Genomic DNA, 27746 nt, shown 5'->3' with positions numbered 1-27746 from the left:
CACTGACCAGAGAACTAGCGCAACAGAGCCAGGCTCTACACCGTGAAGATGAGAAAGTAGGACATGTTCATGCGTTCAGGTTGCCCCTCAAGGCCCCGGGATGAGCATGCGTGAAGAGAACCACGACGAACAAGGACAGCACACACCGCTGTCAAACATTCGGAACAGAGTGGCAAGGGGACGCTTCTCTGTGCTACTTGGAAGTAACAAACTCTGTTTAACTTAAGTAGTCAGCGTTTGCACCGTATTTGCGAGAGGTAAGAGGTAAAAATAAAAACAGATCAACCCGGTTTTAATTATTTTTTTAAAACAGCAAACTGTACTGACGTTAAGTTGGGGCAGCTGGCTGCGAAGCGGATTTGGACATTTTTTTTATGAAATATAAGTATAGGCTATAACAAAGGATTTTTTTTACAGATAGGCTCTGTTTGATGCACAACAACTAAGATGACACTGATAAATATGCTAATTGTTTACTGAAGTTGTTTTCGAATACGTTGGTTATCTGGCAGAAGAATGTGTATCATTGGAGGTCTAAATGTTCTTTTACGGGCTGCATGGACACTAGCCAACATAAATGGCCTTTAGGCTTGCCTACATGTGCATATATCTTGGATCATAAAAAAAAGAATTGCATTAATAACGACGTAATCTTTCTGAGGACTCGTGACTTCCGCGCGAGCAAATCTGTATCAAAATGATAATGAATTTCGCTCCACCCAAGTTGTCTGCAAGTTGTATGTGTTCCATGTGATTTCAAATTATTCTGTTTAGACATTTCCTGTTTCAGGTATGTAGCCTATCTTATGTGTACATTTGTTTGCGATAGAGGGTTTTAATTAGTTTTGCTCTTTAAGTTTGAATGCGAGCTAAACGTAAAATGTTGCACGTGTTGTTCTTATGATTTCACTGTAATGTTAGTTAAAACTTCATCGATTGCTGATACAGATATGAAAATATTCATTCCGTTGCATTACATTTCGCGATTCGTGGATTTAGTCCACCGTTTTTCATTTTTTTTCAGTGAAACCGTAATTCCTTCAGCATTAAAATCCCAGTATATATTTTCAGTTTTATTTAAAAGATTCAAATACGGATAGAAGAAAAAAAAAATTCGGAGTCAGCTCCCTCTGACAAGCGAGTGGAAGCCGGTTTCCTACCTCGTTCCATATCTCATCCTCCGTGATCCGGGGTCGGGCGTACCGCTCTTTCTATATATAGTGAGGGATGAAGCAAGGCAATGTGACCTGTCTTTAAAACCCTTCCTGTTCGGCGTTCATACGTGAATGTACGTGAAACTTTGCAAGCTTACCTTGTTAATTCAAGAATGCTGAGATCGTTGAGTCCGACAATAAAACACTTTGTTTGCTCGTACTGGGTCTTGGTGTAAGCCCTAGAAAATCCATTATAGTTCTGCTTAGACCTGAACAAGCACGTGCTGCCTCATTCACTGAATTGCACATACATTTTCCTGGCACCGTGGATAAGTGGAATGGCTTTGCGCGGCAATGTCTCTGCGTTCTCTGCATTATGTGTTGAACAGAAGAGGTAGGAAAATATACTGGCAAATGCCCATTGCTTTTGCAGTTACCTGTGTGAACGTATGTCTGCGAGAGGGTAAAACACAACCTTACATGACCTTGTATGGTTCACACGCTGTTTTATTATATTTATTACGTTTCTACTTTTATCTGCTTTATTTCAGCGTAGCCTATTAAAATGCGCGTACTTACACAAATTTAGTCAGTTAGCATTTCTCTTTGTATTTATTCTGAAGTGTACAATGATAAAATCAGCTGTGTCCCCCGCTACTTATACGTATATTTGGCATCCTAGTTAGTTAGCAATGGATGCAGATTCAATTACAGATTCAACATTGTTCTGTTTGTCAAAAAACATATGTTGTTGAATAGCCTGGTGTGATGTTTATTTTTGTTTGTATTGTACTAATAACTTGTGGGAGGGGCAGTGGGATATCTCACGTGATCACAGTGGCTTTTCAGTTCTCCATGATCCTTATGGGACTCAAGCCCAGACCATCTTCGGCAAGCTTGCCAGCTGCTCAGTTTTGACTGTTTTACTTCATTTTGCTCTGCATGGGACCTCTGGGGTGATCTGCATTCTGAACTTGCGTACAGATTTAGCAGCTATGCGTCACCTGCTCTGCATTTAGCATGTTTGCAGGTTACCTTGAACTGGAACGGAAGCTGCTTGTTATTTGGGTGAAAATGTGATGCATTCAATTGCGTGCAATGGCTTCTCATGAACTTTTAGGCAGGAGTAAAATGCATGCTTATTTTAACATTTAAACTCAATTTTTAACTTAAAGTTTCATTTTCTGTTGCGCATCAATACAATGCCTGGATCAATTAAAAAAGTGATCTGGTAAAAATGATCTTAGTTGTGATTAGTTGTTTTCCATAGGCTGGTGAAACCATAGGAAACAGAACAGATTGATTGCGATTTGCATTAATTGTCTGGTCCTGGTAGCTTCTTGCAAAAAATACAGACATACAGCTGCAACATGAAGGTGCTCCAATGGGATAGCTGCTTCTCTGAGATATTTTGGAAACTGCTGTTCAATTGGGCTGCACAGCTTTCAGTCTCTCCACGTTTGCTTTCAGTGAACTTGGCAGTTTTTGCCATTTTTTGCTTCTGAATTATGGGCGTATGTTTCAACATTGTATGTTTATCCACCCGAGCAGCATTGTAAGCACATTTAGTATATGTAGAGTAGTAGCATCATGTGACAGGTGATCTGGATGAAGGAGTTCTGCAATCCACAGCACACAGAAGTGTGTCTATTGGTAGAAACGCAGCCAGCTCAATGTTTCGTGTTTTAAAAGAGTAAGCAGCCACCGAAATAAACCTGACGAGTTCTGCTGTTCGTTGCACAAGGAGTTCGGATGAGACCGAGTGTACACCTCATTTAAAAAAATAAACAACTTGTATACGCTGCCAACTTCATGCCTGTTTACAGTACGTATGAAGGAGGTATGTATGAAAGAGGTGCCCCCTTCTGCAAAAAAAAAAAAAAACATTTAGATTTTTGTACCAATCTTTTGAAATGTTATCTGAAAAAGTCAATTACAAAAATAAGTTAGATGATATAAGTGCAATAATATGTGTTTAAATTTTGCTAATGAAAAAGGGTATAGGCCTGAATGACTGGCTGAGATGCAGAATAATCCTCTGTGCTGTGAGGGGATGTTTTCTCATTAACTGACAAAGTTCTGGAGCACAATTCATCAATTATTTTTTTATATTAATTTATCAGATTTGACTTTCTAGATTGTTTCAGCCCTGTGTTTTTGCAGTATAAGATTGGTTATCATTCTGTGACTGTTGCTTAGTTTAGTTTAGTTTATTTGCACGCAGTAAAAGAAAAAAAAAACACAAAATACAACAAATAAAAGGTTGCCCTTACTATTAGCTGTGTTAACCAACAAGGGTTTACCAAATTATACATAGAATTATATATTATAACCACTCTTAGTGAGTCAATCAAAGATCTGTGGTTTGAGGGAATGAGTGGGTCCCGTGTCTTCCTATCGCCACCCTTCCCTCGGATTATTTGCAGTTGCTGAGTTTGCGGTTTTCAACCTTCATCTCTATCTCTCTCTCTCTCTCTCTCGCTCTCTCTCTGTCTCTCTCTCTCTCTCTCTCTCTCTCTCTGTCTCTCTCTCGCTCTCTCTCTCTGTATTTGTATTGGTGCAGTTGCAAGATACAATAGTACAGTGTATCTTGTGTATGGGCAAGTGACTACGGGGTGCAGATATCCTGAGTTCTATGTGTATGTTAGGACCCTGAAACTGCTAGGTGTGCAATGGTTTAGAGTAAAAGAGGAATTCTAGGTTAAAGTGAAAGCAGTTTGTTCTACAGTGTGTTCAATAATAGCAATTTACCATGGTGCACTGCAAAACGTTAGTGAAAATGGCTATATGCAAATGACGTGCAGGCGGTTGTATTGATGAATCTCCTCAAACCGTTACACTTTTCTCCTTATATACCCAAGGATGAAAGAAAAACCTCAAATCATCAATGAAAGACACAATCGCAACAAAATAACAGTCACATCAATGACCCTGTTTACATTATCTCTGTTAGCCAATCAATGTATGGTGACCCTGGTAGCAAAGCTGACTCGATAACAGAAATGTATTCATTTTGGAGTGGAAAAAATCCAAATTGTCTTATTAAGAACAGAATGAGTTGCTTGGAAATTAATGTGTCATTTACAAAATGTGTGTTCCATTAACAGTGAGATTTTCTAACTGTTGAAAGTCAGGTTTTTTTTCACAAGACGCCTGCAAGCCTCAAACTGAGGTGGGACTGTCTGTCTTTTCTCACACTGACAGCAGAAGGCAGGTTTGGACTGAGGGGGTCGCGTCTTTCATTCACGTGCCTTGTGTGTGACTGGAGGGCACGTGGATCATTTATGGAGGCTTACATTTTCATGACTGTAAGACTGCACATTAATTAGCCATACAGTCATACCTTCATTTGCTTATGAATGGTGCCTTATCGGAGGAAAGCCATGTCACCTGAGCCCATGTAGCATTCTTTAATGGACTTTGACTGGAATGCCTTTGCTGGGTGTAGTTAAAGTGAAGGGAGAGGGGGATAGCAGATAGTCATTATCCCAGTCAATTACACATGTATTACCATTTAATGGTTATGGCAATGACAAGGTGAGAAATGACTCTCCACATTTAGTCAGGCATGGTGCAAAACTGAATAGTGATCATACTTTTAAATGTAATTTTGTCACTGATGTTACTCAGTGGTATTCTCCAATGCGTCTACCAACTCACTCATATTTCTCTGTTGCAGCCAGTTGTGTGCTAACATGAGCGCTGGCTATGCTCATTGTGTCTGTGTGGTTTAGAGACGGCAGGCTGTTCTGTGTGATTTATGCAGGACGAGACCGGAAGCTTCCATCAGTCTAGCTGCCATTTTTATATTTTAGGTTTTTCAGCCGGTATTCAGAATCAGAATCAGAATTATTTATTCGCGAAGTATGATGTACAAATTTGCCTTAGTGCAAGGTGTCAACATACAATCCAATACAAAGAGCTTAAAAAAATAGCTTAAAAAGAGCTTAAATAAATAAAATAAAATAAAAAATAATAATAAAATACAATGTAATAAAAATACAATACAATACAATATAATATAATACAATACAATACAATACAGTACAGTGCCAATATACAGATACAGAACAAATAACTGGGTTATGTACACAGTTAAGGTGCAAGAGTGTGCAAATGGGCAGAGTAAAAGTCACAGTTAACAGCACAGTTAAAGTGCGAGTGTGCAAGTGGACAGGGGGGGATAGAGGAAAGGTCTTTGTTTAGGAAGATTATGGCTTGGGTAAAGAAGTTGTTCAGGTGGTGGTTAGTCCTAGTCTTTAGGGCTCTCACTCTCGGTCTCCGCTGAGAGGGGAGGCGCTGGAAGAGAGAGTGGCCAGGGTGTGAGGGGTCAGCCATGATTTTCCCTGCTCTCTTCCTCATCCTGGAGGTGTGCAGATCTCTGAGGGGGGGGGGGGAGCTGGCAGCCAATGATTTTCTCCACATACCGTACTATGCGCTGTAGTTTCCACTTAGAATGGGATGGTACAGAGCCGAACCACACGGAGATGGAGGATGTGATGACTGATTGATCACTTGTCATTCAGTACTTGGCAGGATTGTTTGTTTGTTTGCTGAACAGGTTACCCTACAGGGTTGGAGTCCTGATCTATGTGGTCACTTCTGGCACTACGATCTTTACTTCACTCTAGTGTGTTTTTTCTGCACCTCTGCACCTTGAACTGATGCACTTGTTGTACGTGGCTCTGGATAAGAGCGTCTGCTAAATGCCTGTAATGTAATGTAATGTAATGATTCAATTATGGCTGTGTAGAATTGGACCAGCGGCGCTTGCAACAGCTTGAATTTCTTAAGCTGTCGCGGGAAGTACATACGCTGCTGTGCCTTCTTGGTTATTGTAGTGATATTCCTGTCCAATTTGAGGTCCTGTTGGATGGTCGTACCTAGGAATTTGTACGACTCCGCTCTGCTCACCATGGTGCCGTGTATTTCCAAGGGAGGGAGTGGGGTGGGCTTCCTTCTGAAATCAATGACCATCTCCACAGTCTTTTGTGTGTTCAGCTCCAGGTTGTTGGCTCCACACCATGACACCAGCTGGCTTACTTCTTCCCGGTATCTGGAGTCATCACCGTCTGAGATGAGACTGATCAGGGTAGTGTCGTCCGCAAGCTTAAGAAGTTTAACGGATTCACTGTTGGAAGTACAGTCACTGGTGTAAAGCGAATAGAGTAAGGGAGACAGCACACAGCCCTGAGGGGCGCCAGTGCTGAGAAGGAGGGGGTCTGAAGTGAGGTCACCCACCTTGACGCACTGTTTCCTGTTCCTATTAATCACATCTTGGGAGAGTGAAAGGTACTGATGAAGTATTTGACACGTCGGTGTGTGTAAACATGGTTTAATCTTCATATCTGTTTTACCCTGTTCACTTTGTTTTTGATTGATTTTGCACAAAGGACAAACATGCTCCTGTGTGTAGAGTAGATTTCATCTGAAAATGTAAACTTGGACTTCATAAGTCAGCATAGGTTAAACAGAGAACATGAGCATTTGCCTAATTCTGATGTGTGCTTTATTAGCATGTGGCCACCTGGTGGCCTGGAGTAAAGGGTCTGCTAGCTTAGCAGCAGGTTTACTCTGGTGCTCATTTGTTTTGTTTAGGAATTAACTTGACTGGATTGAGTCTTACCTCTCTGACCGTTTCTTCCAGGTTGCCTGGGCGGGTAAGGTATCACCACCCCGCCCGCTCGCCACCGGAGTTCCCCAGGGCTCAGTCCTCGGTCCCCTTCTCTTCTCCTTGTACACCAGATCCCTTGGCCCTGTAATATCTGCCCATGGCTTGTCCTATCACTCCTATGCCGATGACACGCAACTCTTTCTCTCCTTCTCCCCATCGGACACACAGGTCCCTGCCCGCATCTCCGCTTGCCTGAGGGACATTCAGAGCTGGATGGACAATCACCACCTGAAGCTCAACCCGGGAAAGACGGAGCTAATCTTTATTCCTCCTCTATCCTCTCCCCTCCTCGACTTTTCCATTTCCTTAGGGGACACCTTAGTGACATCATCACCCTGCGCCAAGAATCTCGGAGTGGTGATGGACAACAGGCTGTCCCTCTCGCAGCAGTAAGCCGGGCATGCAGATTTTTCCTGTACAACATCCGCAGAATCCGCCCCTTTCTCACCACCTACTCAACCCAGCTCCTGGTCCAAGCAATGGTTCTATCCCGCCTGGACTACTGCAACTCTCTTCTGGCTGGACTACCGGCATCTGCCACCAGACCCCTGCAACTCATTCAGAATTCTGCGGCTCGTCTGGTCTTCAGCCTCCCCAGACACTCCCACGTCACTCCCCTGCTCACTACCCTCCACTGGCTGCCTGTTATAGCTTGCATCAAATTTAAAACATTGGTCCTAGCATACCAGGCAGTCAAGGGATCAGCCCTAGCATACCTCCACAAGATATTCAAACCCTACATGCCAGCCAGATCCCTCCGTTCTGCTACCTCAGGACGCCTAGCACCTCCCCCTCTTCGCACCTGCACTTCCAGAACACGTCTCCTGTCTGTTCTGGCCCCACGATGGTGGAATGACCTCCCTGTGGAGGTCAGAACAGCTGAGACACTGACCCATTTCAAACGACGACTGAAGACTCACCTCTTCAGGCTGCACCTCTCCCCATCCCTCCCTACCCCCCTATAAATGACTGTAAGCTTAGGGTTGTAACTAGGCAGCTGTTTCGTAGGTGACTTAGGTGCATTGACTGTCTTAACGACTACTTGTATTTTTTCCATAGACTGCGTTGTTGCCGTTCTCGTTGTTAGTGTTAATCAGTTTAACCTTCAGGGTCCAAGTTGAACTATGCAGTTGTTCCCTGCACTTGGACCGGTACTTCTCTTTAGGGGTTTCGTCATACTTGTTCCTGGTTATGGTTATACAGTTTGTTGTACGTCGCTCTGGATAAGAGCGTCTGCCAAATGCCTGTAATGTAATGTAATGTAATGTAATTAGCATTTCAATTCTTTGAAAGGGCCCAGGGGCTTCAGCTCAGAACAAGCTGGGAATGAGGCAGAAATAAATTGGCTAGATGTGTCGCGCGTCTCTACGGAGTTTAAAAAAATGAGCACCACAGCCAGGAAAGGACGGTATTGGGAAGGTCAGCTGGTGCGGGTAATTAGCAGCAAGGACAAGGCTGGATGGTGTGGGGAAAGGGAAGGCTTCCCTCAGAGTGGGTAATGAATCATCCCCCTGCTGCTGTTCCTGACAGAACTGGGCCCGCATTATGGGGAAAGGGAACAGGAGAGGGAGGGTGTGTCCTCTGGTGTGACATTACGCTCAGCACTGTGGGCACTGTGGCTAGTGTTCAGCACTGTGGGCACTGTGGCTAGTGTTCAGCACTGTGGGCACTGTGGCTAATGTTCAGCACTGTGGGCACTGTGGCTAATGTTCAGCACTGTTGGCACTGTGGCTAATGTTCAGCACTGTGGGCACTGTGACTAATGTTCAGCACTGTGGGCACTGTGGCTAATGTTCAGCACTGTGGGCACTGTGGCTAATGTTCAGCACTGTGGGCACTGTGGCTAATGTTCAGCACTGTGTGCACTGTGGCTAATGTTTTGCACTGTGGGCACTGTGGCTAATGTTCAGCACTGTGGGCACTGTGACTAATGTTCAGCACTGTGGCTAATGTTCAGCACTGTGGGCACTGTGGCTAATGTTCAGCACTGTGGGCACTGTGACTAATGTTCAGCACTGTTGGCACTGTGGGCACTGTGGCTAGTGTTCAGCACTGTGGGCACTGTGGCTAGTGTTCAGCACTGTGGGCACTGAGGCTAATGTTCAGCACTGTGGGCACTGTGGCTAATGTTCAGCACTGTGGGCACTGAGGCTAATGTTCAGCACTGTGGGTACTGTGGCTAATGTTCAGCACTGTGGGCACTGTGGCTAATATTCAGCACTGTTGGCACTGTGGCTAATATTCAGCACTGTGGGCACCGTGGCTAGTGTTCAGCACTGTGGGCACTGTGGCTAATGTTCAGCACTGTGGGCACTGGCTAATGTTCAGCACTGTGGGTACTGTGGCTAATGTTCAGCACTGTGGGCACTGTGACTAATGTTCAGCACTGTGGCTAGTGTTCAGCACTGTGGGCACTGTGGCTAATGTTCAGCACTGTGGCTAGTGTTCAGCACTGTTGGCACTGTGGCTAATGTTCAGCACTGTGGGCACTGTGACTAATGTTCAGCACTGTGGGCACTGTGGCTAATGGTCAGCACTGTGGGCACTGTAACTAATGTTCAGCACTGTGGGTACTGTGACTAATGTTCAGCACTGTGGGCACTGTGGCTAATGTTCAGCACTGTGGCTAGTGTTCAGCACTGTTGGCACTGTGGCTAGTGTTCAGCACTGTGGGCACTGAGGCTAATGTTCAGCACTGTGGGCACTGTGGCTAATGTTCAGCACTGTGGGCACTGTGGCTAGTATTCAGCACTGTTGGCACTGTGGCTAATATTCAGCACTGTGGGCACTGTGGCTAGTGTTCAGCACTGTGGGCACTGTGGCTAATATTCAGCACTGTTGGCACTGTGGCTAATATTCAGCACTGTGGGCACTGTGGCTAGTGTTCAGCACTGTGGGCACTGTGGCTAATGTTCAGCACTGTGGGCACTGGCTAATGTTCAGCACTGTGGGCACTGAGGCTAATATTCAGCACTGTGGGCACTGTGGCTAGTGTTCAGCACTGTGGGCACTGTGGCTAATGTTCAGCACTGTGGGCACTGGCTAATGTTCAGCACTGTGGGCACTGAGGCTAATGTTCAGCACTGTGGCTAGTGTTCAGCACTGTGGGCACTGTGGCTAATGTTCAGCACTGTGGCTAGTGTTCAGCACTGTTGGCACTGTGGCTAATGTTCAGCACTGTGGGCACTGTGACTAATGTTCAGCACTGTGGGCACTGTGGCTAATGGTCAGCACTGTGGGCACTGTGACTAATGTTCAGCACTGTGGGTACTGTGACTAATGTTCAGCACTGTGGGCACTGTGGCTAATGTTCAGCACTGTGGCTAGTGTTCAGCACTGTTGGCACTGTGGCTAATGTTCAGCACTGTGGGCACTGTGACTAATGTTCAGCACTGTGGGTACTGTGGCTAATGTTCAGCACTGTGGGCACTGTGACTAATGTTCAGCACTGTGGGTACTGTGGCTAATGTTCAGCACTGTGGGCACTGTGACTAATGTTCAGCACTGTGGCTAGTGTTCAGCACTGTGGGCACTGTGGCTAATGTTCAGCACTGTGGCTAGTGTTCAGCACTGTTGGCACTGTGGCTAATGTTCAGCACTGTGGGCACTGTGACTAATGTTCAGCACTGTGGGCACTGTGGCTAATGTTCAGCACTGTGGGCACTGTGACTAATGTTCAGCACTGTTGGCACTGTGGCTAATGTTCAGCACTGTGGGCACTGTGACTAATGTTCAGCACTGTGGGCACCGTGGCTAATGTTCAGCACTGTTGGCTCTGTGGCTAATGTTCAGCACTGTGGGCACTGAAGCTAATGTTCAGCACTGTGGGCACTGTGGCTAATGTTCAGCACTGTGGGCACTGTGGCTAATATTCAGCACTGTTGGCACTGTGGCTTATGTTCAGCACTGTGGGCACTGTGGCTAATGTTCAGCACTGTTGGCACTGTGGTTAATATTCAGCACTGTGGGCACTGTGGCTAGTGTTCAGCACTGTGGGCACTGTGGCTAATGTTCAGCACTGTGGGCACTGGCTAATGTTCAGCACTGTGGGTACTGTGGCTAATGTTCAGCACTGTGGGCACTGTGACTAATGTTCAGCACTGTGGCTAGTCTTCAGCACTGTGGGCACTGTGGCTAATGTTCAGCACTGTGGCTAGTGTTTAGCACTGTTGGCACTGTGGCTAATATTCAGCACTGTGGGCACTGTGGCTAGTGTTCAGCACTGTTGGCACTGCGGTTAATATTCAGCACTGTGGGCACTGTGGCTAGTGTTCAGCACTGTGGGCACTGTGGCTAATGTTCAGCACTGTGGGCACTGGCTAATGTTCAGCACTGTGGGTACTGTGGCTAATGTTCAGCACTGTGGGCACTGTGACTAATGTTCAGCACTGTGGCTAGTATTCAGCACTGTGGGCACTGTGACTAATGTTCAGCACTGTGGCTAGTGTTCAGCACTGTGGGCACTGTGGCTAGTGTTCAGCACTATGGGCACTGTGGCTAATATTCAGCACTGTGGGCACTGTGACTAATGTTCAGCACTGTGGGTACTGTGGCTAATATTCAGCTCTGTTATCACTGTGGCTAATGTTCAGCACTGTGGGCACTGTGGCTAATGTTCAGCATTGTGGGCACTGTGACTAATATTCAGCACTGTTGGCACTGTGGCTAATGTTCAGCACTGTTGGCACTGTGGCTAATGTTCAGCACTGTGGGCACTGTGGCTAATGTTCAGCACTGTGGGCACTGAGGCTAATGTTCAGCACTGTTGGCACTGTGGCTAATGTTCAGCACTGTGGGCACTGTGGCTAATATTCAGCACTGTTGGCACTGTGGCTAATGTTCAGCACTGTGTGCACTGTGGCTAATGTTTTGCACTGTGGGCACTGTGAATAATGTTCAGCACTGTGAGCACTGTGGCTTACGTTCAGCACTGTGGGAACCATGGCTAATGTTCAGCACTGTGGGCACTGTGGAGTACGTTCAGCACTGTGGCTAATGATCAACACTGTGGGCACCGTGGATTACGTTCAGCACTGGATAATGTTCAGCACTGTGGGCACTGTGGCTAATGTTCAGCACTGTGGGCACTGTGGCTGATGTTCAGCAATGTGGGCACTTTGACTAATGTTCAGCACTGTGGGCACTGTGACTAATGTTCAGCACTGTGGGCACTGTGGCTTACGTTCAGCAGTCTTTCTCATTTGTGATTTTGTGCCTCTTCCTGCACTGTGCAGATGCAGATGCTCACCCTCACTGGCATGGCGAGACCCGCCACTTGCCCAAACAGCGATCTGAATTCCGTGCACACACCAGCCCCCTGCCCGAATACCCATCGTACCGTCAACATTTCTCTATGAATTCCGGATAATGCTCCTGCAACACACCATGGCAGGGAGGTGGTGTATACCTTCCGGTTACAGAGTGGGGCAGAGCGGCATTTTCTTGGTGTAGGCCATTCTGTAACGGGTCCCCTTCAGGGTTATGGTGAATAGTGCTTCTTCAGTAGTGTTATGGTGAATAGCTGTTCTTCAGTAGGGTTATGGTGAATACCTGTTCTTCAATAGGGTTATGGTGAATAGCTGTTCTTCAGTAGGGTTATGGTGAATAGCTCTTCTTCAGTAGGGTTATGGTGAATGACTGTTCTGAAGTAGGGTTATGGTAAATAGCTCTTCTTCAGTAGGGTTATGGTGAATAACTGTTCTTCAGTAGTGTTATGGTGAATATCACTTCTTCAGTAGGGTTATGTAAATAGATGTTCTTCAGTAGGGTTATGGTGAATAGCTGTTCTTCAGTAGGGTTATGTTGAATATCACTTCTTCAGTAGGGTTATGGTGAATAGCTGTTCTTCAGCAGGGTTATGGTGAATATCACTTCTTCAGTAGGGTTATGGTGATTAGCTGTTCTTCAGCAGGTTATGGTGAATAGTTGTTCTTCAGTAGGGTTATGGTGAATATGACTTCTTCAGTAGGGTTATGGTGAATAGCTGTTCTTCAGCAGGTTATGGTGAATAGCTGTTCTTCAGTATGGTTATTGTGAATGGCTGTTCTTCAGTAGGGTTATGGTGAATAGCTCTTCTTCAGTAGGGTTATGGTGAATAGCTGTTCTTCAGTAGGGTTATGGTGAATATCACTTCTTCAGTAGGGTTATGGTGAATAGCTGTTCTTCAGCAGGTTATGGCGAATAGCTCTTCTTCAGTAGGGTTATGGTGAATAGCTCTTCTTCAGTAGGGTTATGGTGAATAGCTGTTCTTCAGTAGGGTTATAGTGAATATCACTTCTTCAGTAGGGTTATGGTGAATAGCTGTTCTTCAGCAGGTTATGGCGAATAGCTCTTCTTCAGTAGGGTTATGGTGAATATCACTTCTTCAGTAGGGTTATGGTGAATAGCTGTTCTTCAGCAGGTTCTGGTGAATAGCTCTTCTTCAGTAGGGTTATGGTGAATCGCTGTTCTTCAGTAGGGTTATGGTGAATATCACTTCTTCAGTAGGGTTATGGTGAATAGCTATTCTTCAGCAGGTTATGGTGAATCGCTGTTCTTCAGTAGGGTTATGGTGAATATCACTTCTTCAGTAGGGTTATGGTGAATAGCTGTTCTTCAGTAGGGTTATGGTGAATATCACTTCTTCAGTAGGGTTATGGTGAAGAGATTGCAATAAAGCAAATATGGCAAAAGAACTAGCACACAGCTCCATGCAAAAGATTTAAGTTATGGATTTCCATTCAAAAAGGTCATGCTCTCTAGCTGGGTGAAAGTATTACCCTGCATGAAGTATAAATGGGCTGTGACGGCTTGTTTTGGCCAACTTTGTTGCCTGACCACCACGGTTACAGTACCTAGCCAACACTGTTACAGCACCTGGCCAACTCAGTTACAGCACCTGGCCAACACGATTACAGTACCTGGCCAACACGGTTACAGCACCTGGCCAACACGATTACAGTACCTGGCCAATGCGATTACAGTACCTGACCAACTCAGTTACAGTACCTGGCCAACACGATTACAGTACCTGGCCAATGCGATTACAGTACCTGGCCAACACGATTACAGTACCTGGCCAACACGGTTACAGTACCTGGCCAACACGATTACAGTACCTGGCCAACACGGTTACAGTACCTGGCCAACACGATTACAGTACCTGGCCAATGCGATTACAGTACCTGGCCAATGCGATTACAGTACCTGGCCAACACGGTTACAGCACCTGGCCAACACGATTACAGTATCTGGCCAATGCGGTTACAGTACCTGGCCAACACGGTTACAGTACCTGACCAATGCGGTTGCTTGGCCAAAGCTGTTACCTGTTATTACGACCCCAGTCGTAGGTTTGTGTGTACATTTGTCATTGTTGCATTTGTTTGTTTTTTTTGTGGTTGTCATCTAATTTGTCATTTTTGTATCCGGTTGCCTGGCTTGAAAAAGCCGCCGTTTGCCACCCTCCCAGGGAGACTAGCTCTTCGAACTTGTGGTTGGTGTGTATAGTGATTGTTTCATTTGACTTTGCGTATTTGACCCTATCTTTGTCTGACTCCGATTCTAGCCTAGCCCCTCTGCTTTGTTTGTTGATTGGATTTTGTTTTTGACCGTATACTGCTCCGGTTAGTTAGTGTGTTATCAGCTGGACTAAAAATACTTCCATTGGGATATAAGTTTGTTATTTTGCTTTGTCATTTTTCCTTTATTATTTTTGTAGCTACTCTGGGTGGAGATCTAACTCTCCATAGGGGGTATGCTATTCGGGCTTTTAGTTTCCGACTATCAGATAACTGTCCGAAGTTCAGCATTCAAAGCCACCCCATGCCCAGTAACCTTCAAAGTCTAGCCAGCATTCAGTTAGATTTGGATAGGTAGATAGGGACCGGAGTGACTATCGGTTCACAGTACGTTTCCCTACCCGTTTCCCTTATCAGTCCCTGATCCTAGACCAGGTCGTAACACCTGGCCACCGTGGTTACTTGGCTAAAGTGGTTACCTGGCCAACATGGTTACCTGGCTAAAGTGGTTACCTGGCCAACACAGTTACCTGGCTAACGTGGTTACCTGGCCAACATGGTTACCTGGCTAACGTGGTTACCTGGCTAACATGGTTACCTGACTAATGTGGTTACCTGGCCAACACGGTTACCTGGCTAACGTGGTTACCTGGCCAACGTGGTACATTAACCCTCATAATGCATCATAATTCAGCATACATTAACCATCATAATGCATCAGAATGCAGTGTACATTAACCCTCATAATGCATCATAATACAGCATACATTAACCATCATAATGCATCAGAATGCAGTGTACATTAATCATCATAATGCATCATAATTCAGCATACATTGGCCATTGTAATGCATCGTAATGCACTGTACATTAACCATTGTAATGCATCATAATACAGCATACATTAACCATCATAATGCATTATAATGCACCGTACATTAACCATTGTAATGCATCAAAATCATAACGTCTGATGACTTCATTGCTGAAACCATGACCTGTTAGTGCACTGACGTTGCAAGCATTATGTTATGGCACTACAGAGAGTTAAGTGTCTGAGACCCTGATTTCAGTAGGGAGGGCGTGCAGTGCAGTGTCATGCATTATAATATGGACATGGCATTCAGTGAACTGTGTAAATACCTCTTTTTGGGTACTTATTCCACTGCTATGTACGGCATTCATGTATCACACAGTTTAAAACTGTGTTGTACTTATGTACTGTAGTGGTGATTCCATTTTCACTGTGGTCTGAAGAGGTCTGCTGGGTTTTGTTCCACGCTGAATATTACATTACATTACATTAGAGGCATTTAGCAGACGCTCTTATCCAGAGCGACTTACACAACTTTTTACATAGCATTTTACATTGTATCCATTTATACAGCTGGATATATACTGAAGCAATGGAGGTAAAGTACCTTGCTCAAGGGTACAACGGCAGTGTCCTTACCCGGGAATCGAACCTGCGACCTTTCGGTTACAAGCCCAGTTCCTTACCCACTGTGCTACACTCCGTCCTCCGAATATATACCAAGGAGCTGGTTTCTGCTAAGTAGGATGTTGAGTTTCAGCAGCGAGTTCTCTTGGCTGTTGGATGTTTCCCTGCTGTGCCGGTAATGAAACACTTTCTCAAACAGAGCTGTTCCCCTGCTGCTGAGGTGGAAATGAAGAAGCAGATTCACCCTGAAGAGGTGCCCTTAAAGGCTTGCCCAGTGAATCATCTTGTCGGAAATCACCGAGATGCAAAGCAAACAGTCTTCGAAGGTGCCAGAGTGTCTTTGTGAAGAGTTGGATTGAGGCTTTTTTCAGTCAGGATGATCCTGACATCATCCCTGTGACTAACATCTCCCAAATATTCTCAGACGCCCCCCACCCCCATCGTTGCGTATGATTTATTTGCTTTGGGTAATTATTTGGTGATCCGGCCTATATGTTTTTGCAGTCGGTAGCCTAGCTACTGAGTAATCTCAGTTAAGAGGAGGAAGTTAGCATCTGCGGCATCCGGACCGGGAGGTGAAGGCTGCCTTTGGAGAGCTCAGCTTGTGTCTGAATTATCCACTATCATTTATCTCCTGATATAACACCCTAACAGCAATTGTATTTTTATACAGCCTCTGGCTTGTACACCTGGAGAAAACCCATGCTCATTAAAAATGAATGCAGTGCTAACAGTGCTATCTGAACGCAGAGAGTAATGGCGAATTTGAGAGTATGAGAAAAACAAGACACGCACGGAAGTGTCTTTCAGGCTGGACCACAGTCAGTGTATTCAACTTTGTGTCAGGGTTGGATTTAAAGAGCATTCCTATGTGTGATTACATACAAGCAATCCCTCGTAATGTTTTCACCCCTAAATTATGTCAATAAGCACAGAGATGCTCACATGTATGCAATAAATATTCAATTATTACATGTCCGTATAACAGATCTAATAGCCGTAAAATCCTGAAGCGGTGTGTACTGAGAGAAGTCGTATGTCCCCTGTCTGACACTTTGGCGCTTTGTAAGGGAGACCAGACCTCCACGCGTTTGCGTTCGGCACTTTAAATGATGATTCCAGTTTGTTTCCCTGCTCTGGTGGATACTTGATTCCATTTCCTTGACTGACTGTAATATCCTGTAAGAAGTTAGAAGTGGATTATCTCGCTAGCTGTGCCATTAGCAAAAATGAATGTACTCTGTTGAAATTAAAATGCACAGCGTATAGCTATTATGAATATTGCTGCGGCAAGAACATGATGATTTTGTTTAGGCTATGTTATGTTTACACAATATAATATTGTACTGCTTTTCCCAATCTTGCTGTATGAAACTTTTGGCCCTTGATAGTTGACAATTACATTTTATAGTTACTGATGACATTTGGCTGTAATATTAGCCTATTAACTATACTGATGTTCTCATGCATCATATTTTAATGAAGTGTAGAACCCATACTGTACACTGCACTACACATCACATTACTGTGAATTAAAAAAAGATTATGTATTACCTATTGACCATATGTTACAATTGCATAAGCCCAAATCTATCTTGCCCTTCTGTTGAGCGAGGATAGCTTCATTTCTTTTCTGTTCAGACGTTGCTATGACGCTCTGCTCAGGAATGACATCATCTCTGCTAACATCGTCTCTGGGATTCTGCTGCAGGCAGTGGATTTGGGCTCTGATGAAATAAAGGGAGTGTGCCCATATTCTCTGTGGATTGGTGGATGTTGGTCATGTGACATACAGTATGCCTCCTTGGGAAACATATGATATGTTCAGGAGTGTTAGTGTTCTTAAGGGTAATAAGTTTTCATACTGAAATGGACAAAGTTCTGACTCAGGATTAGTTCACATGGACAGTTTCATACTCTAAACAAGATATTTTACTTGTTTTATTTTACAGAGGCTGAAATGGAGAATGGGGTACAGTGCACTGCTTATTCATATTGATGTAATGGTGCAAGTCAATAATTCATATTTAAATATTGATTATTGAAGATGTTTTGGTATTTGTGGATTCACCCGACTTGTTGTTTCTGTCAGGGTAAATGAAATATAACCTTGAGAATGTGAGAATTAAGAGGATGGATATTATATTGGAGGGTATTTATAGATCCCATTTATTCCCAGGCTTTGTGTCCGAGGCATGCCTGCTCTTTTGAATATCAGAGATAATCATTTAAGACCGTGCACCAGACAGCCGTCATTACCACAAATGTTTATGTAAAACCACGTGCAACTGGGGTTGCCATGCAACTTCGAAATGCAGTCATAAGCTTCTGATGCCACGTTTCACTTTCTTCTATTTTTGAAAAAGGAGGAAAAAAAACGGCAGAACCGGCTGGCTGGCACCATGACTAGCATGTGACTGGAAGCCTGTTGGAGTGGAATTGAGTTGAAAAATCGTCTGTTACATGTCCGTTAATTTTAGAAAAACAACAACAACAAAGAAAGAGAAGTAAAAATGGCTGGCAGCTTCACGACTTCGCTCAAATATGTTCAGTGTGATCATGTGACGCTGCTGTGGGAAGAGAGCGTCCCTCACATGGTCCTCATGCAGGTCCGATGTGGGTTGGGTGGGGGAGAGAATGTCTCATGCAGGTCCGATGTGGGTGGGTGGGGGGGGGGGGGTTGAGAATGTGTCATACAGGTCCGATGTGGGTGGTGTGGGGGGGGTTGGATGTCTCATACAGGTCCGATGTGGGTGGGGTGGGGGGTTTTGGATGTGTCATACAGGTCCGATGTGGGTGGGGTGGGGGGTTTTGGATGTCTCATGCGGGTCCGATGTGGGTGGGGTGGGGGAGAGAATGTCTCATGCAGGTCCGATGTGGGTGGGGGGGGGGGGGGGGGGGTGAGAATGTGTCATACAGGTCCGATGTGGGTGGGGTGGGGGTGAGAATGCACACTCAGGCCTCACGCCCTGCTGAAAGACTGCTGACTGCGTTTGAGGGCTGGTGGTGCAGAGGGTTTATTAGTCTGCATGAGTGACATCAGCTAATAACAGATGAATATGAGTTAATTTGGGGGACAACCCATTACACTGTAGTGTTCAGATATAAAAGGCCACAAACCTCCTCTCCAAAGAATCAGCTCTTATCTGTCATCCCTCCCCCTCTCTATCTCTGTGTTATAATCTGTGTAAGTCCTTTAAGGTGTAAGATCACAAATATGTGATTAGAACTGAACATGCTAATGCTGATGTAACAATCACTACTGGTAATTGGTAAGGCACTGGAGTACTAGAATACTGATTTAGAATTTTGAAAAAAAATTTCCAAAAAAAAAAATGTTTACATTTTTTCCCATTGAAAAAAATGCATCATACGTGCTACTGCAATTTACAGCATGTAAATTCCCTTTTGGATTTCCAATGGCATTTCTTTGAAAATGTATTCAACTGAATATAAATAAAGGGCAGCAGGACCAGCGGGTGTGGGGTGATGCTTTGTACTGCTCCAGTATTAAAGAGTTACTGCCTGGAGTAGCATTGCATGTCTTTAGAGTTTATATTCAATGAAGTGCCACCCTATGAATTATGTATGGCTCTTCCTTGGATGAAGGGAATAATTGTTTAGGAAACTGACTGACTGTTCTTCCATTAGGACTTTATTCTGATGCATTATTTTGCTGTGGGTTTCCTGCAGGTTTGCAGGTCATGCAACCTCTCTTTCTGTAAGAAAAAAACTGACTGTGCAAATGCATAAATTGATTTGTGGCAATACAGTTGCATGAGAAAATAGAAGTTAGTGATTTTGTTTATTATTTGTGTTTAACCAAGGAAATGTCTGTCGTAACAACATGCCAAACATGCACATCTGGGCATTATAAGCCTGTGTGACAAAGATTATCTTTCTGACTGAGTTGTTTAGATTAATCTGATTGCATGGTGGTAGAAGCACTTGCACAAAGGACTCTACATATGGGTTAGCTGCTGGACTTTCTAAACAATGGCTCAGAAATGATTGATCCATAATGGATTACTAACTTGGATATAACTGGAGGTCACATTCCAATCACGATATGTAACAGCTGGTGTTTTGATGCAGTGGTATGATAAAATAATTTATTTCCTGAACTTTATTGTTGTTGTTCTTTGATGCAGCATGCCAAATGAGCCCTGTCCTGTAATCCATTTGGTCTGTTTGTACACAAATGCAAAGTGAAAGCTTTTTGCTATAAGATGCTCCCCTTTTTTAACATCAGAGGCCCAGATTCATTAAGGGTTTACACTCCTTAAAGAGTGCGTTAACAACCATAGTGGTCCACCATGCTATTGTCATGTAGTAGAGGCAGAAACTCTGGGGATTTTCAAGACTAGGCCTGATACGGTGTTAGATGTTGTCTAGTCTGTAGGTAATCAGAGCACTAATTTTGTCAGGAAAATGACTAGCATTGTTGGGCTGAAGGGCTGTTCTAGTTATTATGTTATGGTAGGCTTCACTTTGCTATGCTTTGTGTTATGGGTGGTTCCCCAACAGAGGTTTGAACCCGGGTCTCATGGCTGGGAGTTCTGTACACTAACCACCAACCCACTTGACTCGGAGCGTGAACCCAAGAGCAGAGGAGGCTTGACAAACAAAGTGGACTTTTCAAAAGAAAAGTTTTAATGCAGGCTTCTTTTCCAGAAATACAGGCTTTTACTCGAGACTTACGCAGAGGCAGGCAAACTCAAGACTAAGCAATGAACACAACAGAAGGGAGAACTAATATAGGGAAGAACACAGGTGCAAAGAATCACAAATCAACACAGGTGAAAGCAATAAGTCAATCAATCAATCAATCAAATTTTATTTATATAACGTATTTTACAACAGTTGTCACAATACGCTTTGCAGACAACCCTAGCCTAAACCCCCACAGGAGCAAGCCTAAGGCAACAGTGGCAAGGAAAAACTCCCTGTGGCAGATGGGGAGAAACCTTGGAAGGAACCAGGCTCAAGGGGGAAACCCATCCTCCTCTGGTCGGCTCAGGGTGCCGACTGATGACCAGCATGTCAGCCAGTTTATGCACAAGATATGATATGTGTTGTGGCTCAGATGATGGGTGGGGCCGGGTGGTGGTGATGAGGAACAGCAGGTGGCGGCAGATGTGGGCAGGGTGGAGGCAATGACGAAGGAGGGGCTGGACCGCAGAGGTGGAGGAGACCAGACGACTCTCGAGGGACTCTCGAGGGTTGGGGCAAGAGCCCCGCCGGCAGCGTGGGGAAGAGGGTGGAAACGGCAATTAGGGAATTTGCAATATTATAGACAGTGAGTAAAGTGCCAGTGGTATGTATTGGGGGGACCCCGCCAGGAGTAGAATATGGCTGCATATCTACTAGGACAGGGATGGAGAGCCCATGCGGTCATGAGGGGTAGACAACCATACCCGCCTATCAAGAGCCAGCCCATGTAAAGTCGGGTCACAGCTGATTGACAGGTGACAGTAAGGAAAGGATTGCCACCTACAAAGCTCTATGACTACAGGCTTCTCGCACCCTGTCTCCAGACTACAACTGATTGTAAGCCTGAGCATAGAGGTGCGTTTTTAATCTAGATTTAAATATTGAGACTGTGTCTGACTCCTTTATAAATTTTGGAAGCTGGTTCCACAGTAGTGGGGCCCTGTAGGAGAAAGCCCTACCACCTTTTAGGTTCTTGGAAATTCTTGGTACTACCAAGTAGCCTGCTTCTTGAGATTGGAGTGACCTTGTGGGCTTATAAGGTAGGAGCAGGTTCGATATGTACACAGGTGCACGTCCATGCAGAGCTTTAAAAGTCAGGAGCAAAACCTTGAAGTCTATCCTATGCTTAATGGGTAGCCAGTGAAGCGACGCTAGTACTGGTGTAATGTGCTCATACTTCTTAGTTCTGCTCAAGATACGAGCAGCTGCATTCTGCACAAGCTGGAGACTCTTTAACGAGTTATTAGGGCAGCCAGAAAGCAGGGCATTACAGTAGTTTAACCTAGACGTAACAAACGCATGGATCAATTTTTCAGCATCCCCGACTGACAGGAAATGTCTAATTTTAGCTATGTTGCGCAGCTGAAAGAAGGCAATTCTGGATATGTTTTTTATATGGGTGTCAAAAGATAGATCAGGATCGATGGTGACACCAAGGTCTTTAACGACCATATTAGGTTCAGCCAAACAACCATCACAGTTTAAGGTGAGAGTAGACAATTTCTCCCTTAATATTTTGGGACTTAAAACCAACATTTCAGTCTTGTCTGAATTTAGGAGCAGAAAATTTGAAAGCATCCAAACCTTGATATCTACAATACAGGCCTCTAACCGTGAAAGCGGCAGTTCTTCGCCAGTTTTCATTGAAATATAAATCTGGGTATCGTCCGCATAACAGTGGAACTCTACACCATGTGCCCGGATAATATTGCAAAGTGGTAGCATATATAGCGAGAAGAGTACTGGTCCTAGTACTGATCCTTGTGGAATACCCTATTTCATTATTGAGGAGCTGGATTCATCTTCTTTTAATTTGACAAACTGTTTCCTGTCACATAGGTATGATCCAAACCATGCGAGTGCCTGTCCATGAAGTCCAACACAGGTCTGGAGTCTGTCCAGAAGAATTCCATGGTCAATTGTATCAAAAGCTGCACTCAGGTCGAGGAGCACAAGAACCGACACAGAGTTACGGTCGGCTGACAGTAGTAAATCATTTGTAACCTTGATAAGTGTGGTTTCTGTGCTGTGGTGGAGTCTAAACCCAGATTGGAATGCTTCATGGATACCGTTAGAGCTAAGGTATGCACTTAGTTGCTTAGCAACAATTTTCTCCAATAATTTTGAAAGAAATGGAAGGTTTGAAATAGGTCTATAATTTGGTTTCTTCAATAATGGCTTAATGACTGCCACTTTTAGTGACTCAGGTACGTATCCTGTGACTAGGGATGTGTTAATGATTTTTAGTATATGCTGGCCTAGTACTGGAAATAGTTCTTTAATCCAGTTTGAAGGAATAGGATTGAGTATACAGGTCGTCGGTTTTGAAGACATAACTAATTCAGATAACTCAACCATGCTAATGGGTGTAAAACAGGTTAGTACTGCTGTCTGTAAATCTTCCTGTTGTAACCAGGTGCAGGGCTGTTTATTAACATGAACAGAAATAGTGCATGATGGAGACAGTTTGGAAATCTGGTCTCTAATAGCCTCAATTTTCTGATCGAAGAAGTTCATGAAGTCATTGCTGCTAAGATTGGAGGGATAAGATGAAAACTCTGATGATTGTTTTTTAGTTAATTTATCCACAGTGCTAAATAGAAATTTTGGGTTATGTCTATTTTGTTCAATAAGTTTTGAGAAAAAGGCAGATCTAGCAGAAGCAAGAGCTTGCTTATACTGAAGAAAGCTGTTTTTCCATGCAAGATGAAATACTTCTAGCTTTGTTGACCGCCATTTTCGCTCTAATTTTCTAGTAGACTGCTTCAGGGCCCGGGTGGTATCGTTATACCATGGAGTGTGCTTTTTCTGACTAGGGTTTCTTCTTTTAAGGGGGGCAACAACATCAAGAGTGTTCCTGAGGGTAAGGGTTAGCTGGTTAGTCAATTGGTCCAGAGCGGCTTCATCAGCATTTTCATCAGCCTTTTCTTCTGTGGAGAGGAATGACTCCGGAAGCATATTTAAAAACTTTGGAATAACCTCAGGGTTTACTGTGCGGCTGTAGTAATGTCTAGGCTCTGATACAGGAGGATTTGATGCCTTAATATTGAACATAATAAGGAAATGATCTGATAGTATAGGGTTATGAGGTGCGATGGTAAGATTTACCACACTAATACCATGGGACAAAACTAAGTCTAAGGTATGGCCACGGTAGTGAGTAGGCTCACAAACATTCTGTACAAAACCAATGGAATCAATGATAGAGGCAAAAGCTGTTCCTAGGGGGTCACCATTTTTATCCACATGTATGTTGAAATCACCAACAATTATGACCTTATCTGCTGAAATTGCAAGGTGTGATAAAAACTCAGCAAATTCCCTTAAGAAATCAGAATAAGGCCCAGGTGGCCTGTAAACAGACACAAGAAAAAAGGACTGCCCGCTAGCACTCTTATTAGCTAGATCGGGCTGTACACAGTTAGTAATAAGAACTTCAAAAGAGGAGAACATATATCCATGCTTAGGCGCTAGACTCAATAAGGACTGATAAATAGCTGTAACGCCTCCCCCTCTGCCTGATGGACGTGACACCTGAGTACCTATGAAACCCACACGAGACGCTTCATTAATCGCAACATATTCATCAGGTCTTAGCCAAGTTTCAGTCAGACATAATACACTGAGATTATGGTCTATTATCAATTCGTTGACAAGATCTGCTTTTGGAGTGAGTGATCTAACATTTAATAGTCCAATTTTTAAGGATGGTTCACTATGAATAATAGCAGTGTGCCGTGTTTTAATGACAATTAAGTTATCCACATCAATTCCACAGTTAGCTTTACGTTTGGCATAGATGCGTGGAACAGACACAGTCTCAATATAACAGATATCAGATTCTAGTTTAAGAGTATTAATTAAAGGGGCTTTTGAAATACTATTTCTGTTAGCTAGCTCTGAAACGCACCTTGCAGACAGAGGCGTAGGGCCATATGTCTGGGACACAGGTATAAAGAAACGAGCAGGCAAAAACATAAGGTTAGAAGCCTGCGGCCTGGCCGGTGCCCTGATGGAGTGTCAGGATCTGGCCAACAAAGTCAACAGAACACAAAATACGATGGTGATGTCGCCCTCTGGCGACCCATGGAGGAAGTGGCAGCCAATGATTATGTCGCCCTCTGGCGACCAGTAGAGGAAGTGGCAGCCACCCTGCTTACAGGACCCCCCCTGCTAGGAACGGCTCCAGACGTTCCCTCGGGGCAACCAGAGTGGCGATGGTTGAAAACCCGGATCAGGTCACGATCCAGGATGCTCATGAAGTGACCTTGAGAAAACCAGGATGTCGTCGAGATAGACGAATATGAAGGTGTTTAACATGTCATTGAGAACATCGTTAATGAGGGCTTGGAAAACTGCTGGAGCATTGGACAGACCAAAGGGCATGACCAGGTACTCGTAGTGGCCTGTGGGGGTGTTGAATGCCGTTTTCCACTCGTCTCCCTCCCGAATGTGTTGTAGGCGTTGCGGAGGTCCAGTTTCGTGAAGATTGTCGCACCCTGGAGCAGCTCGAAGGCCGTGGACCACAAAGGTAGTGGGTACCGATTTTTTATAGTCACCTTGTTGAGTCCACAGTAGTCAATGCAGGGGCGAAGACCTCCATCTTTCTTCCCCACGAAGAAGAACCCTGCCCCAGCAGGTGAGGTGGAAGGGCGAATGTGACCCGTGGCCAGAGCCTCCTTGATGTAACTTGCCATAGCCGCTGTCTCTGGGACAGAGAGGGAGAAAATCCTTCCCCGAGGAGGGCACGCACCAGGGAGTAGATCTATGGCACAGTCGTATGGGCGATGAGGAGGATGGGTCGTGGCTCTCTTCTTGCTGAACACCTCTCTTAAGTCAGAATACTTGGGAGGAACTCGGGATAAGTCGGAGGGAGCAGGAGACTCGAGAGATGGAGAGGATTCAGTGAAGAGGCAGGTGGCATGACACGTGGGTCCCCACTCAATCACAGCTCCGGAAGACCAGTCAATGTGTGGGTTGTGGAGAACCAGCCAGGGATAGCTAAGGACTAGTGGGAACTCATGTGAGTGGATAAGGTGAAATCTTGGATGATGTTGCTTTATTCGAAGCTTGACGGGGGCGGATAGCTGTCGGACCTTCCCTGGACCCAGGGGCCTTCCTTCTAGGGTAGTGATGGTTAGCGGGTGGTCAAGGTTAGCCAGGGGAAGCTTGAGCTGTCTTGCTAGTCCAAGTTCCATGAAGTTACCAGCAGCACTGGAGTCCACGAAGGTTTTGAGAGACTATCGCTCAGTGTCCCAGGAGATGGAGGCCACCAGGAGCACCCCAATGACTGCAGGCTCGGGAGAAGTAGTAGGACACATCACAGTTCTCCCCTCCCTGGATGAGTCTGGGCTTTTCCCGATAACTCAGGGCAGGAGGACTGGAAGTGGTCTGGTTCACCACAGTAGAGACAGCGCCTCTGCCTCATTTGGCTAACACGTTCTGCCTGTGAGAGTCGGATCCTGCCCAATTGCATGGGTTCCTCAGGGGGTATTGGCAGGGGGCTTGGAGAGGCTTGGGACTGCACTGGGAGCATCAGGGTGGTAGAAGGTAGGTACCCAGACTCCTTCTGGCATTCCTTCTTCCTTTCCCGAAGACGATTATCCACTCGGATGGAGACGTCTATGAGGGCTTCCAAGTCATGAACTGGGTCTCTGGCTGCCAGCTCATCCCGCACCTCCCCTTAGACGCCCTGGTGGAACGCTGCGATTAGGGCCTCTGAATTCCTGCCACTCTCTATGGCAAGGGTGCGGAACTCAATGGCGAAGTCTGCTACACTGCGGGCGCCTTGGCGAAGCTGGAAGAGAGAGTGAATCCGCACAGACTGGAGACTGCTGCTCCCAAAGAGCTGTGGCCCACGCAAGGGCTTTACCAGTGAGGAGGGAGATGATATACGCCACCTTACTGCGGTTAGTGGGAAACTCGGCAGCTTGAAGTTCGAAGGCCAGGGAGCATTGGATCAGAAACCCCCGGCACCTCACTGGATTCCCATCATATCGCTCTGGAGATGGCAGGCGGAGAGCACTGCCCTGGGACGATGGGGCAGGAGCTGGAACCAGAGAGGCAGATTGTGATTCCGGAGCAGCAGGGGATTCTCGGATAGGAGGATGCTGTTCTTGCCGGTCTCAGCCGGAAGGCATCGGTGAGGGACTGCACGTTGGAGAGGATCTGCTGGAGCATCTGTTCATGTCTCCCCACTGTGGCTCCTTAGCTCGCCAGCACTGTTCGCAGCTGTTCATACTCTGCTGGGTCCATGTTTGGCTTAGTCTTGCTGTTACGGGTGGTGCCCCGACAGAGGCTTGAACCGACCACCAACCCACTTGACTAGGAGCGTGGACCCAAGAGCAGAGGAGGCTTGACAAACAAAGTAGACTTTTCAAAAGGAAAGTTTTAATGCAAGCTTCTTTTCCAGAAATACAGGCTTTTACTTGAGACTTACGCAGAGGCAGGCAAACTCAAGACTAATGAACACAACAGAAGGGAGAACTAATATAGGGAAGAACACAGGTGCAAAGAATCACGAATCAACACAGGTGAAAGCAATAAGTCAACAGAACACAAAATACGATGACGATGTTGCCCTCTGGCGACCCATGGAGGAAGCGGCAGCCAATGATTATGTCGCCCTCTGGCGACCAGTAGAGGAAGTGGCAGCCACCCTTCTTACACTATGCTGTGCTATTACATTACATTACATGTTATGTTATGTTATTCATTAATCTTGTACTGTGAGAGGCGAGCATGCCAGGTTGTACAGTCAGTAGAACAAGCCCCACATATGGTTGCACACGTGCAGATTTTATATTTAATTTGTTCAGTCCACGTTTGTATCTTAGGCTATGCAAACTGCGCCCAATTCACCAATACTGCAACCCCTTCAAACCAATGTTGTGCCAATAAGAGGTTTTTGCAAAGGTGGTATAAACACACCAAGACCAGTCAGGTCACTTTACGAACAATGGCTGCTATTATTGCAGCAGGACACAGACATCCTAACCAAAATCAGGCCAGGCCACCCCAGGGAGCGGGTGCTCTGTCATCAAGTGTTTCTGTTTCAGGCCAGGGCTCCAGACTAACTTTTTACATTGGTTGCACTGGTGCACCAGCACATAATTTAGGTGCACCCAAAATTTTTCACCGCACCTTTTGGCGCCGCAACAATACATTTTAAGCGTTACTTTTATTGTCAGTTCCCGTACACATTGGTCATTTCTTAACACATTATGTAAATGATTGTAATCAGGAATAAAGGTGCAGATAAATGT

At 45.1% G+C, this 27746-nt stretch overlaps 1 protein-coding gene across 2 annotated transcripts in view; it reads left to right on the top strand.

Annotated features, from left to right (window-relative positions):
- The first annotated feature begins 29 nt into the window (after nucleotides 1–29).
- The window catches only part of LOC118214080 (zinc finger protein 385B-like), a 111744-nt gene continuing 84027 nt past the window's right edge, over nucleotides 30–27746 (top strand). The window contains exon 1 of one of the 2 annotated variants that reach the window (XM_035393579.1): nucleotides 30–257. The gene's annotated coding sequence lies outside the window, so the exon portion shown is untranslated. Of the gene's footprint in view, nucleotides 258–696; nucleotides 791–27746 lie in introns of those variants that run through there. The other variant, XM_035393580.1, reaches the window with a different exon arrangement.

Source organism: Anguilla anguilla, chromosome 15 (genome assembly GCF_013347855.1).
Source record: "Anguilla anguilla isolate fAngAng1 chromosome 15, fAngAng1.pri, whole genome shotgun sequence".
Classification (NCBI taxonomy): Eukaryota; Metazoa; Chordata; class Actinopteri; order Anguilliformes; family Anguillidae; genus Anguilla; species Anguilla anguilla.
The sequence above is the reverse complement of the archived record's forward strand: the minus strand, read 5'-3'. Positions and strand labels throughout refer to the sequence as shown.